General features: G+C 49.1%; 1 protein-coding gene across 9 annotated transcripts in view; it reads left to right on the plus strand.

Annotated features, from left to right (window-relative positions):
- Positions 1-18,264, plus strand: part of LOC139754149 (insulin gene enhancer protein ISL-1-like) — a 478,425-nt gene that overhangs the window by 259,567 nt on the left and 200,594 nt on the right. The window lies entirely within an intron of this gene.

Raw genomic sequence — 18,264 nt, forward strand, 5'->3', positions numbered from 1 at the left:
GGTGAGGGGCTGGAGAGAGGGAGAGTGGTGGGAGGCATGGAATGGGAGAGAGAATAAGAGAGAGAGAGAGAGAGAGAGGAGGTGAGGGGCTGGAGAGGGAGAGAAAATCATAGAGAAATAGATAGTGCGATTAGAAATTACCATTATGACTCCACCGTCGGCAGGCAGCACTCGTCCACACCACAGCCCCCTCCGCCGAGTGTCCCCCGCCACCAGCGACGCGTGATTAAGTAGGGTTGTGTAGCGAGGAGTGGTAGTGGTACTCTGGCGAGGTAAGCCCAGCAGGAGGTACCGCAGATGGCAGCAGATACTGTCGACCCCTCGCTGGGGCCACACCTCGCCCACCCTGCGACATCACCACCTCCCTGGGGCGCCCCGAGTGCCCCAGGGTCCTTGGAGAAAAGGTCCTGCTACTGTCTTACCCGGAGTAGTAGCAGTAGTAGTAGTAGCAGCAGTAGTAGTAGTAGTAGTAATAGTAGTATGACAGGGTTCTTAGACAGGTTGTAGAAAGAACATTGTAGAACTACTGTCTGATTGTCTGTCTGCGTCACAGGAATCTCTCATCGTAGTCACTCGTAGATGGGCAGGTCCTCCTCCTCCCCAACTCTTGTAAAACTATTCTCATTTCGTCTGTACCTGTCACCTCTTGCCTACCTCCCAGTTCCATCGAACGGTTAAGACATCTCGGACTCATCTGAATAAAAGCATCAGCCCACGAGAGCAAACCCATAATCGTGGGACAAATTATCCCTCGTATCAGTAACTATAACTCCAGGACGAGTGTATGAGGACGTCCCGCGGGGCGGATTAGCATAAGCTTTGCATAATGTTGTGTAGGAAACAAAGGGAAACGTATCGAGTGACACGCTCATCTACGGCAGAGATCCAAAAGTACCCCAGGAGTCCTCTTACCACGAGAGAGATCGGTGATCTCTCCTGCCGGAGGCGCTAGAGGGAACATATGGATCAGACTGCCAGCACCGAGGTCCATTGGAGTTTATCCTCTGCCTCGGCATCTCGATGACCCTCGCTGGAGTCGTGGACTTGGGGGAAACACCACCAAATATCTGTGACTTATATTCATAGATTTTCATCTTTTTTTTTTCTGTACTAACAACTCATGGCTACGACGAACTTCGGGTATCTGGAAATCGATGGAACATTTTGAAGACACCAGGAGATCAGTGTTGGGATCCAAGCAGTCGTTCCTCATCTTAGCCTTCACTGAAGGATTGAGTTCTGAGGCCCACATCCGAGAGGCATCATGGAGGGTCTGTGGACACATGGGTCTTTGTATTCCTGTAGTGTCAGTGCAGTAACGTGCCCTCAGCAAACACCAACAGTCCACTGGAATGAGAAGTGCTAAACGGTTACAGATTGCAATGTTGTTACCTAGTAGCTCCATTGTTTATCCCTTGTGATATATATATATATATATATATATATATATATATATATATATATATATATATATATATATATATATATATATACATACTTATCGACCCTGCCATTTGCCACCAGTAAACTGGGATGGGCGAAGTAAGTCACCTTTGAATGGCTCCATCAGAGGGCAGGAGGCCATCATTGTGTCGCCGGACCTGTTGATGTCGACCAGTTCGTACCAGTCTGGACATTGCTATTTGTGAGCAGCCTCCAAGGCCCTCCCAACCCCAGCGACAGACCCAGGAGGAATCACTGCATAAACGGATCCAAAATGAACTCCTTGGGCACGGCGGTACGACCATACCACGGCACGACCCTTGAGGACGATGGTGCAACTCCCCGAGCACGACGGTACGATGCTAACAAGAGAGAGAGAGAGAGAGAGAGAGAGAGAGAAGGAGGGCAGGCAGGCAGCAGCAACAGCAGCAGCGCCGTGGTTGACAGGAGGACACGGCCGATACATCAGTGGAAGTCGACCGGTGTCTGGCCCAGGTTGTCGGACACTCATTTAGGCGTCCAGGGCAGCCGTCTCCCAGTGGGGCGTCCACTACTATCCCACGCCATCGCTGATGCCCCGATAGTCTGGCTGGTGGCCTGCCCTCAAAGGTCTCCCACCTCCCATCCCCTCCCTGCCAGTACATTCTCTCTCTCTCTCTCTCTCTCTCTCTCTCTCTCTCTCTCTCTCTCTCTCTCTCTCCCCGACCGACACCACACCACCCAGGGACGATGCGACCCCGAGTCCCGCGTCTCTCCTCGGCCGTCCCTCTGAGCGACAGTCCAGCTGGTGGTGGTGGGCTGGCATTTTTCAGGAGATTATCCCAGGGAGATGATGAATGCCAAGGCAAGAGGCAGGCAGGCAAGGACCCAGGCTATGACTTACCTTTCCTAAATGAGGGAGGGGAAAAAGATAACAAAGACGAGGCGAAATACCACGACCTAAACTATCATATAGAACACTTGTATAGAAAATCTATATACAATATCTTCGAAGTCTTGCCCAATCTTGTGATGTTTTATCATTTTTTTTTTTATACACAGTTCCCGTCAAAGTATTTTGTTTTGATGTCATGCGATATTTTGGACAGTCGTTGTAGTTATTTTCTCTCTCTTTTTTTTTTTTTCTAATGTCTGTTATGGTCGCCAGTCGACCATATTATTTTTATGGCTCTGTGGAGTTATACATTGTGGTGCCCTACTGGCTCTGGGCGGCGTGGCCATACTGGGGACATACTCTGGCCTAAACCCAGGTACGCTGGTCCCCATCACACAGCATCACGGGACGCATCGCCCGCCCCCACGATCCCTGTATCTCTTAATCTGCCAGGACTGCTCTGCTTTGCTCTGCTCCTGTTCTCTCTCTCTCTCTCTCTCTCTCTCTCTCTCTCTCTCTCTCTCTCTCTCTCTCTCTCTCTCTCTCTCTCTCTCTCCACCGTTGGGGGAAGGGGAGGTGGGGAGTTGTTGCTCTAAAGCCCGAAGAGGAAACCCCATTACGAACGTCTGGGTAGAAAAGCGACGACGCCCGCTCGTGTGTTCCGCGGCGAGGGAGCAGTGGGCGAGCGAGTGACCCTTCCCGCCTTCCCTCAGGAGGAGCGGGATGTGAGAGCACAGATCGCCGACTTCATTTCCCGGTTCGATCTCCTGTGTTTGAGCTCAGCGTCTGTGCAGTCTGTGTGGATAGGTGATATGTGAGATTAAGCAGCAGTAAGTTACGGTTGATGTTTGCGATATTATTACAACTGTCTTTATGTGTAGGGGGGGAAAAATACGGCACTTTTATGAAGGAGACACAGTTTGTGTGTGTGTGTGTGTGTGGGGGGGGGGGGGGGGGGGGGGGAATACAGCACTTTTATGGAAGAGACACAGTTTGTGTGTGGGTGAAAATACAGCACTATTATGAAAAATACACACACACACACACACACACACACACACACACACACACATATATATATATATATATATATATATATATACCTGGTAGGTGTATCTACCTTTCATCCCAAGTCAATTAAGATTATTGCTTAAGACTTACTCATCAGAGAGATTGCTCTGTACCTGTTATGATCCTTCACAGTACAGGATTGTCGGGGCTCCCTGGCTTTATAGTTAGACTGGTAGATTAAAATCCCTGAAAAATGTGATGTTGTGGGTAGATTCCCGGACTAAGCTGATTCTACCCCCCCCAGAAAAGTCTACAGTAAGACTCTTGAGTCAGGGGAGAAAAAGAGCTAAGGAAGGGTTGTGTGAATATAGCAATGCATTGATAACTTCATGTACCTAAGGGTATGTGTGTGTGTGTGTGTGTGTGTGTGTGTGTGTGTGTGTGTGTGTGTGTGTTAGGCTGCATGTATTTCCCGTCTGTGTACAAATGTCATCCTACTTGCAGTTTGCTTTTTGTAATCTTTCGTACGGCAATAGACTTATATGATCTATGTCCAGACACCACGTACGTATATACGCATCGCCTCGTGTATGTGATTACTATTTACGTGTTGCGAGGAGAGAGTTGTACACTCGCGTTGCCTCCGTCTCTTAACCTTGTATATATATATATATCTACCATGTCTTTACTCTTCTATGTGTATGCACACACACACACACACACACACACACACACACACAAGCCAGTTGTGTGTGTGTGTGTGTGTGTGTGTGTGTGTGTGTGTGTGTGTGTGTTTAGGAGTGTTCCTCTTCATACAGAAGAACTGTACCAAGCTCGTCATTACAAATGACCTTACCATTTTAGTTCTGTAAATCTTTGCCCGTAGGGCTACGGGCTGTCAGAACGATCTATCATGTTCACCCTCACTGCTTCTCCTGCAGAAGGTTAAGAGTTCGTCAGGAGGTTCGAAGCGAACAGCTCGCGCCAGCTTTGGAATTGTGTGTTTGTGTGTGTATTTTCTTTTTTTTTAAGTGTTCAAGAGTCACGATAAACCATGTGTTAATGTCTGTGTCGATCCTTGTTGCCCTACCTTGAGGCGCTGGTTAGAGAGAGAGAGAGAGAGAGAGAGAGAGAGAGAGAGAGAGAGAGAGAGAGAGAGAGAGAGAGAGAGAGAGAAAATGGCATATGCAAGAATGCAAGAGAGCAAATATTTAGATACAATCCATCTATGAATAAACAGAAGTATTCTTCGGAGGATAATTATGTTTTGGCAAAGATAACTGTATGATCTGCCCAAGATAACACTTGTTTGCACAAGATAACAATATGCATCACGTATGAAATAATGCACTTTACCCAAGATAAGATGTTTAACCCAAGATAACGCTACGTTTTCGCAATATGACAATGAATTTCATCTAAGGTAACATATTTTGCCTACGATAGTTTTCCTTAAGATAATATGCTTTATCTAAGATAGTTTTGCCTGAGGTTACGGTACGTTTTACTTAAGATAGCAGTACTCTTGTCTAAGATGATAGGTTTTATGTAAGACAACATATACATTCTACTTAACCCAACTTGTAGAGTGACAGAATGACAGACAGACAGTTCAAGGCAGAGGTTCACATGTTGAGATGTGGAACTGAAATTTGATTAGAAGGAGAACAAGACACAACGATGAGAACAGCGAGAAATGAACGGAAGAAGATAAACAAGACGACGAAACAGAAAGAGAAGAAGTACAGCAACAACAACAACAACAACAACAACAAACAAACAAAATCAACAACAGCAAAACCAAAGACGATAAATGAGTAGATAAACAACAACAACAACAACAACACTTAAGAAACGGAAATTAAAAAGAAGAAGAAGAAGAAAGGGAGGAGGAGGGAAAGACGAAGGAAGGAAGACACACCCACCCCCGCCAGAGGACGTAAGGGGCACCAGTGATGGGACGATAACGCGAACATCTTGGGTCGCTGGAGAGAGAGAGAGAGAGAGAGAGAGAGAGAGAGAGAGAGAGAGAGAGAGAGAGAGAGAGAGAGAGTGGTGGTGAGGGCTGGCTGTCGGGTGAGTGGCGGTGGTGGTCCTCTATATGGGACGGGAGTAGGAGGGAGGAGGGCGGTATGGGAGAGACAGGTTCGGTGGGAGATGACGTTATCGGGAGGCCTTACCATGTCGCTGTTATCCCCGCCAGCCTGTAATTGGTTGTAATTGTGGCTGTATAGAGCTTGGTGGGCCGGAGGATGACCCTGGTGCTGGTGACGTAGCGGCGGACGTCTTCCTGGGGAAGCCTCCTCCGCCGTCCGTAGCTTCGTTAACGACAAACCATCGTCCGTCGTTATCCCTTCAACCCTCAAACGACCCCTGGGTAAATGAGACTTCTCGTTCATCCATAAATCGGTCTGCCTTTTGGGAAAGACATGAGACATTTCTCGTACGTTCCGAATATATATATATATATATATATATATATATATATATATATATATATATATATATATATATATATATATATGGTGTTAATGTTGAGGACTTTATCAGCTTGTGAATCATGGGATTAACAAGTCACATGCTTACCCTACAACCTGTCAGGTTCGTCTCAAAAACAGGAGTTGGTTGTCTCGATCGCCCGTCTGTATCGTATCATCTCTCTTGTAGGCCTGACAGCCTTGTGGGTAAAGAAGTGGTTTGGTCACCCTACACTACTGCACCGTCAGAAGATGAGGTTAACTCCCATGGGCACGACGGTTCGAGACCTGGGCACGACGGTACGAGCCCTGGGCACTATGGTTCGAGCCCTGGGCACGTCGGTACCAGTCTGAGGCACGTTGGTACGAGTCCGAGGCACGACGGTACGAGCTCTGAGCACGGCGGTATGGTCTCTAGGTATGATGGCCTGTCCTCTAACCGGACGTGTAACATTAAAGGCCGAGCCATCATACCCTAAGGTCTTATCGTTATGCTCAAGGACCCCACTGTCATGTTCAAGGGCCCTGCTCTCATGTTCAGGGGTTCTTCTCTCGTGCTCAAGGGCCGTGTTGTCGTGCTTAAGGGTGCCGTACCGTCGTCTTCAAGGCGTGTACCGTCATTGTCAAGAATCGTACCGTCGTACTTGAGGATCGTGCCGCGGTTGCTCGTCGAGGAGTTAAAAGCGTTGGTGAGTGTGTCCTTAATGTAACCCAAATGGCTCCTGGTATACAAGAGCCCCAGAAAATCTCGCTTCTTCCTCTGTCACTTCACACTTGCCTTGCGAATAAAACTAAAGTGTTTGGGCACTTTATGCCGGGCCGTCATGTTTACTTTCCCGCTACAGGACGCATTAAGATCCCTCGATGTGTTAAAGGAGTGAGCGGGGAGGCGGACTCACTCACATTTTATGGGGCATTGCACCGCCGTATTTTCAGAATGTCCCGGGCTGGGTGAGCCACACGATGCACCGCGGTTGTCCGCGTCGGTGACATGTTAGTGGAGTGTCGTCCTCCACCTGCTCGGCGGGGCGGGCCCGACGCTTGTGTTGCAGACTGATGGGGAAACACGGGGTTGGGAAAGCGAGAAATGTACGTCGTCTGTTGTGGTAAATGTGAGGGGGGAGAAATGCGCGGGTGTCGTCGGGTTCCATAAATGGAAATGGATTAGCTGCTGGTGTAGAAGGCCTAAGTCTGAGTGAGCCAGACAGCTACAGTGAAGCTCATATATATATATATATATATATATATATATATATATATATATATATATATATATATATATATATATATATTTTCTTTTTTTTTTTTTTTTTTTTTTGCTTTGTCGCAGTCTCCCGCGTTTGCGAGGTAGCGCAAGGAAACAGACGAAAGAAATGGCCCAACCCACCCCCATACAACATGCATATACATACGTCCACACACGCAAATATACATACCTACACAGCTTTCCATGGTTTACCCCAGACGCTTCACATGCCCTGATTCAATCCACTGACAGCACGTCAACCCCGGTATACCACATCGATCCAATTCACTCTATTCCTTGCCCTCCGTTCACCCTCCTGCATGTTCAGGCCCCGATCACACAAAATCTTTTTCACTGCATCTTTCCACCTCCAATTTGGTCTCCCACTTCTCCTCGTTCCCTCCACCTCCGACACATATATCCTCTTGGTCAATCTTTCCTCACTCATTCTCTCCATGTGCCCAAACCATTTCAAAACACCCTCTTCTGCTCTCTCAACCACGCTCTTTTTATTTCCACACATCTCTCTTACCCTTACGTTACTTACTCGATCAAACCACCTCACACCACACATTGTCCTCAAACATCTCATTTCCAGCACATCCATCCTCCTGCGCACAACTCTATCCACAGCCCATGCCTCGCAACCATACAACATTGTTGGAACCACTATTCCTTCAAACATACCCATTTTTGCTTTCCGAGATGATGTTCTCGACTTCCACACATTCTTCAAGGCTCCCAAGATTTTCGCCCTCTCCCCCACCCTATGATCCACTTCCGCTTCCATGGTTCCATCCGCTGCCAGATCCACTCCCAGATATCTAAAACACTTTACTTCCTCCAGTTTTTCTCCATTCAAACTTACCTCCCAATTGACTTGACCCTCAACACTACTGTACCTAATTACCTTGCTCTTATTCACATTTGCTCTTAACTTTCTTCTTTCACACACTTTACCAAACTCAGTCACCAGCTTCTGCAGTTTCTCACATGAATCAGCTACCAGCGCTGTATCATCAGCGAACAACAACTGACTCACTTCCAAAGCTCTCTCATCCCCAACAGACTTCATACTTGCCCCTCTTTCCAAAACTCTTGCATTCACCTCCCTAACAACCCCATCCATAAACAAATTAAACAACCATGGAGACATCACACACCCCTGCCGCAAACCTACATTCACTGAGAACCAATCACTTTCCTCTCTTCCCACACGTATATATATATATATATATATATATATATATATATATATATATATATATATATATATGATTCTTCCGGTAATTCCCTGTTACTTGATGCTTCTTGATTGAGAGTTGACTGTTATTTTCTGTGCTGGTAATATACACCCAGCAGTATATTGTCACTCTGTTATTGACATCACCTCTCTGTACGTCATTCACCTTTTTTGTCATAGTTCCTACATTGTGCGTATTCTAGTGACAACACCAAGCAATCAGGGTCGATGCTCTCACGCTGTCCCTGCGCCGCTAGCCGTCGTCCTTCGCTCTGTAGGCGTTGGCAACGTCGCCCCGCTTCACCAGCGTCGGTCTCGATCTGTCAGGGGAGGTGAACGAAGTAGCTTAGACGTCGGAGAGCTTATGTCGATGTTTGCACTGCGTATGTTCGAGGGCCCAGCATTTTTACCTCACCATGACCTGCATCATTCCCGGGTGATGGGTAGCGCAGCTGCGCATCCCGTTGCCTCAAATGCGAAGGAATCCATCTGATGAATACCCGTTTTAGCCGTGCATCTTAGATGTGTAAGAGGCTCATCTGTTTTATTTTCCCTCCTATGTGCCATAAACGTGAGGATGATGCCACTACTCTGCCCCCAGTCTCTCTCTCTCTCTCTCTCTCTCTCTCTCTCTCTCTCTCTCTCTCTCTCTCTCTCTCTCTCTCTCTCTGGTCCACACTTGAGCAAAATGTTTCTTTTACTCAAGGCACCTCCTCCTCTGCCCCCCCCCCCCCCCGCGCCATAAACGCCAACTGCAACATATGTAGCGCCGACTTGCCTGATATACGAACACTATTTTTCTTTTCCATTTTTTTGGGGGGGAAGATCACTGACTCTCCTCGGGCGATGCTTCTGTCTCTGCAGAGCGTATTGCAGGGGTCATTGTTGTGGAAATAGAATGGCACGTCCTTCTTTCATCCTCAAACACTTTCCCTTCCAGTTTGTCTTTCAGCATTCCTCCTCTTTTTTGGGGGGCCATTTGAGTACGACGGTTGTTATTGTGTCCATGATTAGGACATGCATTTACCCATACCCATGTCGGCTTCTGTATAAAGATAAAAATCGGCCATGGGAAAGGTTCATTTCCGCCCGAAATCAAAGCTTACAAGTTATTCTCCTTTCCTTCACACTTAGATCTTTCTGATCTTTGGTCAAAACTAAACTCTAGCAGCTTCTGTCGCCCTGTTTTTCCTTTGTTCTGACGTTCCAACGAAACGAACACGCCCATTCCTTTTGGATCTCTCTTCTCTAACGTCACCTTACGTGATCTTAGCATTCCCTCATCCCTCGACGTACCTATTACCAATCTTACGCCCCTCCCTATAACCTGTTGTCGTTCACTACACAAAACAAGCATCTCCCTTGGACACAAGCAACGGGTATGGACTACTTGGTATCTCTTCTTCATCTGTCTCATTTCTTCCGAAACATCACAATCCTTTTGCTTCATCTAAGAGAGATGCGGTTGGTGAAGTGTATTCTAAGGAAGGGTGACCGTTCTAACCCTTCCAACTGTCGTCCTGTTGTTGGCTTGACTTTCAGTGTTTCTAAACTCTACGAGCCTCTCGTTGAGTCACATTTTCTTAAGTATTTTCAGTCTGAGTCTACACACACCCCCAACCTCCCCCACCTCTCTCTCTCTCTCTCTCTCTCTCTCTCTCTCTCTCTCTCTCTCTCTCTCTCTCTCTCTCTCTCTCTCTCTCTCTCTCATTATCAATATGGTTTCCTCCATAAGGCTAGATCCGCCAATGATATCCCCCTGTATTTATCAAAAATTCTGGTCATCATCGCTGAGAGACTTTTGATTTCACAATCAGTTCTCTCGTATCTTCTTTCTATAACTGATGATGGATCAACCACTTCCCCCGTTTTGTCTCTTCCTCTGTCAGCAACGGTATCCTTCTGGGTTCTCTCCTGTCTCCTATCCTCTTCCACCTTTTTATCACCGACATTCTAAATCTTCAAAAACTAGACCAATTTACTCGAACGCTGACGATTCAGGATTAAGATCATCCACTTCTTTGGAATCTCCTTCTGCTTTTTCTTGATCTCCACAGTGCAAGCTCAGAGCTGGCCAGGATATTTCTCATGGGCAGACGAAGCCAAGTTAGACCTAACGCCTCCCTGAAACCATTTTTTCTTCCAGCTATCTTTTGGAAGCTCCTTGCAAACGTCTCCATCTCTGACGGCCTTATAATTCCACCACTCAGTGCAATAAACATACTTTGTGTCACCGTAATATCTACATGTTCTTGAAAATCCTACAGTGTACAGAGAGCAAAATCTGCCGCTAAGAAGCTGGAAGTCCTGTTCAGGTTCATAAGATACTCTCGCCATTGAATAGGTGTCCCGATTATACGAGATATTGATCTCATCTTTGTATGGAGTACTGATCTCTCATGTCTAGGATGATCTGAGTTCTATATATTTGCTTAACAGAGCAAGGGGCTAAAACAGTCCTTTATATCAACTCGTCCAACTTAATATCAAAACTAAGTCTATTTACTTTCACCTTCGCCCGCTGTGTTCTTTCTCTTTCCCTTTTTCGTAGCTATTACTTCGATATCTGTTTCCCAAAGCTGGCTGCTTGCGTGCAGCCGCCATTAGCTAGACCAAACAATACTCGGCAAGCACGGAGTTATGTGAGAGCCACAGCGTTATGTTATTTACCGTGTGTGGCCAATGGAAACCCAAGGGTAAGCTACTGTAATGTTTGTTTACATTTGTACACCTCTGCGCTTTGAATTTCTTTACTTTTTCATGTTTTCTTCTAACAGGTACCAACAGCTGCTTCTTAGTTTAAAGGTTTTCCACCATCTCGAGCACTCACATAATTTCTTTACCCCTCTTTTCTGTTTTATTCCTTTTGCTCTTATTAACGTTTGCGCCAAAGATTGACTTCCATGAAGTCTTTTGTCCATGACTGGAGTCTCGAACCAAGAAAGACCAAAGAAAATAATCTACACTTTAATGAAAAAGGAATCCATGCTATTTTGGCGAGTCCACCCACACCATTCCGGCCTATCCTTCCACAGAAACTGCAGCCCACTTGTCCCCACTCCTCTGACTTGCTATCTAGCTTACCTCCCCACACTAATCTGGCTCACCTTTCTGAACTTTAGCCTAGACCTTTCCGACCCCATATTCCCCCTCGTCAACCAAACCCACATCACCATACGTTACTCTGACCCACCACTCCACGCTGCTCCGACACAGATCTTTTCATACTTCTACAACCTTATAGTCAGGACATCTGTGGTCCACCTTTTTACACAGCTGCGGTCCACTTCTCCACGCTTTTCTGGTTCACCTCTCCAAACTCATGCGGTTCACCTCTCCAAGAACTACTCTCGCCCTGCCCTCCACACATCTGCTCACTTCTCCACGTTACCTCCTTCCACCGTTCGTATTCCACCTCTCCACACTACGCCTAACACACCTCGTAAGGCTTCCTTTGTGGTTCCCGTATTGCTTTACCATCCTTTGAAATTTCTTGTATTTTTTTTCCTCGTTTATCGTTAATGTGTTGTTGTACCTTCGTTTGTTGATTATTGTACTGCTGTGTATTCCTTCATAGTTTCCATGTTGCCATACCTTGCTCTGCAGTGGCTGACCCTCAGTGGCATCCTCTGCTCTGCAGTCCTATGCACTGCAGTGCAGTGACTACAGAGCCATTATCTGCTCTGCAGTCACTGCACAGCACTGCCACCCTCTATGTTCTAGGGTCGCTGCAGTGCAATGTCATCTTCCGCTCCGCACTGCAGTACCATCGTCCTGCACAGCCATTGTCCTGCACTGCTGTCCTTTGCAGTGACCATATAACTGTGTCTTCCATTTGTAGTTATCGTGTTGCTGTGTTCTCTTCTATACCGTAAGTCCTCTGTTGTCTTCCTTCACAGTTCCAGCATTTCTGCTCGTTTCTTATACAACCACTGCTTTAAATGTTCCTTGCTCTACAGTCGCTGAGTTGCCTCGCCTTCCCCTTGAGGTGATGTGTCAGTCTCTACCCCTTGCCATGTTTGCGTTTGCTCCCGTGCTAGGAAAATTCACTTCTTCCTCTTCTTCTTCCTGTGGGAGTAAAAAAAAAAAGGAGTTTTTTAGATTTACACCTTTTTTTTTTTAACTGCTCTGATATCGAACTTTTAGCTCCGCCCTTATCAAATCTTTTATGCTTCGTGTACGTAATGATGCTGTCGGGGTAGAGTTCCCTTGTCTTTCGTGTGACGGCCAAGTTGGTCATAAAAAAAAAAGTGAAAACAATCGAAAAAAAGAAAAGAAAATGAGGAATGATATTCATACGTTATTTAAACGGTCGCTGGGCGGCCGTAGTGGTTACAACGACGGGTCTAAAATGCTGGGATTTACAGTGGTCTGTAATGGAACTGTGATTAATGGTGATTCCGGCTCAATTACGGCCAAGTGCACTAATGTACACTCTCGACCACTCTCACGCTAAGCCCTGGCACTCCTGCTCCCTCCCCCGACACACTCACTCCCCAACCCTCACCCCCATCACCACATCCCCTCCCTACCTACCTACCTACTTACACCTACCTACTTACCTACTTACCCAACTAACTAACTACTTTCCTCCCTCTCTCCCTCCCTCCCTACACCCGACTGGGAATAACTATCAAATGACCAGTTTTCCACTGACAATAGCAAGAAGGCGTTCGCTCCCGTGTTCTTTTCCGGTAACAACCGTTCTCTCCGGAACCAGTTCATCACCGTATTGTGTTCTCTGGATCCAGTGTATTACGGTATTGTTCTCTGGAACCAGTTCATTATTGGTTTTGTTCTCTGGAACCAGTTTATTATAGGGTATTGTTCTCTGGAACATGTTCACTCCCACATTGTTCTCTGGAACCATTTCATTTTGCCCCCCATTGTTATTCGGCGCAACCAGTTCTGCTGGTGAATTCGTCGGCCGACTAGAGTGCGTCGGTTTCTGACGTGATTGATTTCTTAATTGATGATAATTGGAATCAAATGTGCGAGCGTGGAGGGCGTGGCCGCCAGACTCGCACGAAGTCGCTGTAAAACCCGGGGGTAAATAGTTCTTAAATGCACCGTGAGTTGTGCCGCACGCGATGCCCCTGACCGACCGACCGGGAGTAAATAACCACTGCTCACCACCGCCACCGTGGGAACCGTGGTATTCTAATGTCCTTGCGCACGACGGAACGGTGCGAGTCTTCTTGCGCACGACGGAACGGCGCGAGCCTTCTTGCGCACGACGGAACGATGCGAACCCTCTTGCGCACGACGGAACGGTGCGAGCCTTCTTGTGCACGACGGAACGGCGCGAGCCTTCTTGCGCACGACGGAACGATGCGAGTCTTCTTGCGCACGACGGAACGATGCGAACCTTCTTGCGCACGACGGAACGGTGCCAGTCTTCTTGCGCACGACGGAACGGTGCCAGCCTTCTTGCGCACGAAGGAGCGATGCGAGTCTTCTTGAGGACGACGGAACGGTGCCAGCCTTCTTGCGCACGACGGAACGGTGCGAGTCTTCTTGCGCACGACGGAACGGTGCGAGCCTTCTTGCGCACGACGGAACGGCGCGAGCCTTCTTGCGCACGACGGAACGGTGCGAGCCTTCTTGCGCACGACGGAGCGACCATTGGGTAACGACAGCACGACTCTTCCGAACGGCTGACGGCGGTGATACGACCCGTGGGTGAGGTATGTACCTCCGTGCTCAAGGGCCGTGCCGCCGTGCTCAAGTTACTCACCTCCGTCCATGTGTATAGGTGTGTGGGGAGGGAGCACATAGCCTTCCCAGGCGCCGCTGTGATCGCTGACGACTGTGGTGAGATTTAGTTATGAGGGATGAACCAGAACTACATTTGTAGTGCACCTCTGCGGGGCCGTAGGTACGAAGGGTGATCGTGGCATTAGTGTTCACGATGGCTTTCGTGGCAGTGATGGCGACGGTCGCGGTTGCTGTGATGATGGTGTGAGATAGTGTGATAATGATGGTGATGTCGAGATCATGGTTGTGCCGGTGGTGGTGATGAAGTTAGATGCTGGAGGTGGTGGTTGTGGTGGAGATGGGTGCCAGTCACAGTGGTGACGGAGTGAGGTACGGGTTGTGGTGGTGGTGGTGGTGGAGCAGGATGCTAGCGTGTGGGGTCGGTGGTAGGATCAGTGTGGCAGCGGAGGCGAGAGAGACAGGGTGCTGTTGGTGAGTGACGAAGGTGATTGTGAAGCAAGCTGGAGAGTAAAAGTGGCTGGAGCTTTTCTTTTGGGGGGGAGGAGGGGGAGGGAGGGAGATGTGGGGATGGTGGAGGAGATCGGAGGTGGGGGGCATGGTGGAGGTAGGCGTGGTGGGCAGCAGGTGAGGGAGGGAGGGAGGGAGGGAGGGCAGATGTGCCTCCCTGTAATGGATGATCCCTGTCTCAGGTCCTCCTGACATCCCTATGTCCTCCCCCTCCTCCTCCCCTTCCTCCCCCACCCCTCTTATCCACCCCTACCCCTCCCCCTCCTCAGGCACCCACTGGCATTTCCTCCTCTTGACCCAACATTTTCATATCATTTTCTCTTTCTTTCTTCCATTCCTAATATAAAATTCTTCTTTGAGACAGTTTCCCCAAATTTCCTACAATGAAGATGAGAAAAGTTTCCTCGGTGGCTCGCTCATGCTTCCTGTGGCAATCAACAGAGGGCGTGCGGGGAGCCTGAAGGATGACCAGCAAGCACGACAGACCAGGGTCAGTGCTTGCGGGGTGGCGCCTTGTGACGTATTTTGTTGCCGGGCGTTCTGTGTTCTTGTTACACCCACGCGCGTGGAGAGTCCGCACTCCCGCTGGAACACCTGCTTTCCCTGGCGTTCCCTGGTAACGAATGATCACTAACGACGGAGGAGAAATCCTGAGGTTCTGGTGCAGAAGCAGCAGCAGCGACAGCAGCAGACATGAGGCTTTGGCTACAGCGGGTCATAGGTCACACTACACGTAGCCCGGGCAACGCTCGACCTCGGGAGCTAAGGTGGTTTTTCGTTGCTCAGTACCTACACTAGGGAACCGATGGTGGTTGGTGGTGGGGCAGGCAGCGTCGGCCCACGACCTGGGTCTGCCCCGCCTATAATCTTCTCAAAAGCCGGAGGAAAACTCTAGTTTACCTTCCCAGGTTCGGTAAATATTCCCGAGCGCGAGTGAGTAAACCCTGATTGGAGTAGTCAATCACAGGAGATCCCGACGAGCCCGTTCCAAGGCGGCGGAGATCTCGTTCGTTGGATGGGGGTCGGAGGTGGGAGAGTCCCCTCTTGTTGCTCTTTGGCCAAGTTCTTACCCACAGACGTGGTCCTCATCGGTGATGTATTGTGAAAGTTGTGGTGGCGAGCCCTCTTGTCTTGGTCCGTGTTAAGAGACTGGTGTTTATGTACGTTAATGTGGAAGTGTGTGTGTGTGTGTGTGTGTGTGTGTGTGTGTGTGTGTAAGATGACGCCCCCCGTCTGTTACGTCATCTGTATGTCTCTGTCTGTCACGTCTGCCTGTCTCCCGCCGGGATGACCTCAACTTGTGCCTCTCATTATAGGCAATTTCCTGGATGGATCTGATTGCCGTACATCAAGTCCGTGTGTCCACTGGACTTGGTGAAGCCACATGATACTGCTTCACCTACACAGGTCAGGTAACGCGTTACTGCTGCACCTACACGAGTCAGGTAACGCGCTATTGTTGCAGCAGCAACACCAGTAACGTTGCCGTGATCAAGATGTTGTTACGACTTCGCTCCATACGTGACCAGACGTGACGCAATACACAACACAAGCTGTATATAATGTACCTGGAATCAGTCAAATACGTGTATATGATACATGGTCTTGATCCTTTGGACATTTATGTACAGCACCGATTACTAACTAGAGGGCCTTGGCATTCATTACAGGTTGGGTCATGTCCATATAAACATGACAGGAGAGTGTAGTCAAGACGTGAAGAACCACACATGGAGAAGATGAGCAAGGAAACACTGAAGTGGATCTACGGTTCAGACCTGGAGGAGGCAAGGAGGAAGGGAGAGACCCAAGGAGGAGGTGGAAGGATGGAGTTAAGGAGACTTTGGGGTATCGGGGCCCGAATGTTCAGGCTCGAAGCTACTCTCGACTTGGTTGTTGCTCTTGCAGTGGAGTCGAGGTAATCTGCCTCTCCTCGTCGCCTCCCTCACCTTCCCCCCCACTCCTCCCTCTAACCCTGATGCCATTATAAATGAATAACCGGACAGGTGCTCCGGTCGCTGGTCCGGTTAACTGGACAATGGCACTTAGCGTCGTCCTCACAAATATTCACCAGGACACAGAGGCGACGACCATAACCCCTTCCCCCCGCCCTCCCTTACCCGAGGCCTGGGTGAAGACACCACGTCCACAGGGACACGGGACGGACGGCGCCACCTGCGTCTGTTGGGGCTACTTGCGTCCAGTGGGGGCCACCAGCATCCACTTGGGCCACCAGCGTCCACTAGGGCCCTCGAGCGTCCACTGGGACCAACAGCATACACCGGGGTTCTCCAGCGTCTCCACTAGGGCCCACCGACGTCCACCGGGCCACTATCGCCCATCGTGGTCCACCAAGCGACCATACCAAGGATAAAGACCCCAGCAGCGAGTGTCCAGCGGGAGGATGGAGGAGCAAATGGCGATACGTGCACGACCGTGAATATTGCAACGGCCGACAGAGCAGCCCTTAGGCAGCTTACCGACAGAGGCGGCGCGGGGGGCATAGAGGCCAGGCGGCGCTAGAGGAGCCGAGGGATCGTCGACGGTGCGTGCGCGTGTGGCTTTTCAGTATTGTTCGTTTGATCCGTGAATTAGGTAGGCTGCTCGTTAATTCATGAACTGTGCCGCTCAGCGCCAGTAATGGATTCGCTATTCCGGATGCATCCATTAGTCAAAAAATATTATATATTTTCTGTGATATGTCGACGGACGGCTATCGTAGCCACGCACGGCTGCTACCTCTGCAACGGACGGCTCCCTTTGCAACAGACGGCTATCGTAGCCACCATGGGCTGCTGACGGCTACCTTTGCAACAGACGGCTATCGTAACCACGAGCTGCTGACGACTACCTTTGCAACAGACGGCTATCGTAGACATGGGCTGTTGACGACTGACTACCTTTGCAACAGACGGCTATCGTAGCCACCACGAGCTGCTGACGGCTATCTTTGCAGCCGAGGGCTACCGTAGCCACAGGCCACGTAGGGCTATCGTAGCCACGGGTGTCACACGAGAGTGTAGGTGGTTACCATAGCTGACTGTGCTTGGCAGTGGGCTCCCTACCATTAGGACCACACCTCCTCTGACACGCCCACCTCGGCCTTGCCCCCGCCCACCTCCTGCCGTGTGGGGGATGCTTGCTGCTCATGGGGGAACCATGCAACCTGATAAACATGACGGATTTGTAGTTAACTCATGATTCTCATGGGGTCTCCGAGACTTGCGTCCTTGGCCACTCCTTGGTCCTTGCCCCCACCTTGAGCCTGTATTCTCATGGTCCTTGGCCACACCTTGTTCTTGACGTCTCCTTACCCCCAGCCTACACCGTGTCCCTGGTTGCTCCTTCCCCTTGGGCACGGCCTTTCATTCGCTACAGCACCAAGTCACATATTCATCATGGCTATAACAGTACCTTGATTCCATTGTTCCCCTAACCTATCCCTGCTTGCTGCTTGGTGTGTGTGTGTGTGTGTGTGTGTGTGTGTGTGTGTGTGTGTGTGTGTGAGTGTATATATATGTGTGTGAGACATGATGGAGATCCTTCAGGACTATGCATTGGATTGCCACTCCAATTAATAGTGTGTAGACGCTTGCAGGCAGCCAACCAATTGTCTTGGCCAATCCATCATACAGAGAGACCAGACCAGACCAGACAGACCAGACCAGACCAGACCAGACTAGTAACTCTCTCCCTGTGTTTACAGATCTGGGAGCCTGGTGGTCGTCATCCGCAGGTGCATCTG

Source organism: Panulirus ornatus, chromosome 16, assembly GCF_036320965.1.
Source record: "Panulirus ornatus isolate Po-2019 chromosome 16, ASM3632096v1, whole genome shotgun sequence".
NCBI lineage: Eukaryota > Metazoa > Arthropoda > Malacostraca > Decapoda > Palinuridae > Panulirus > Panulirus ornatus.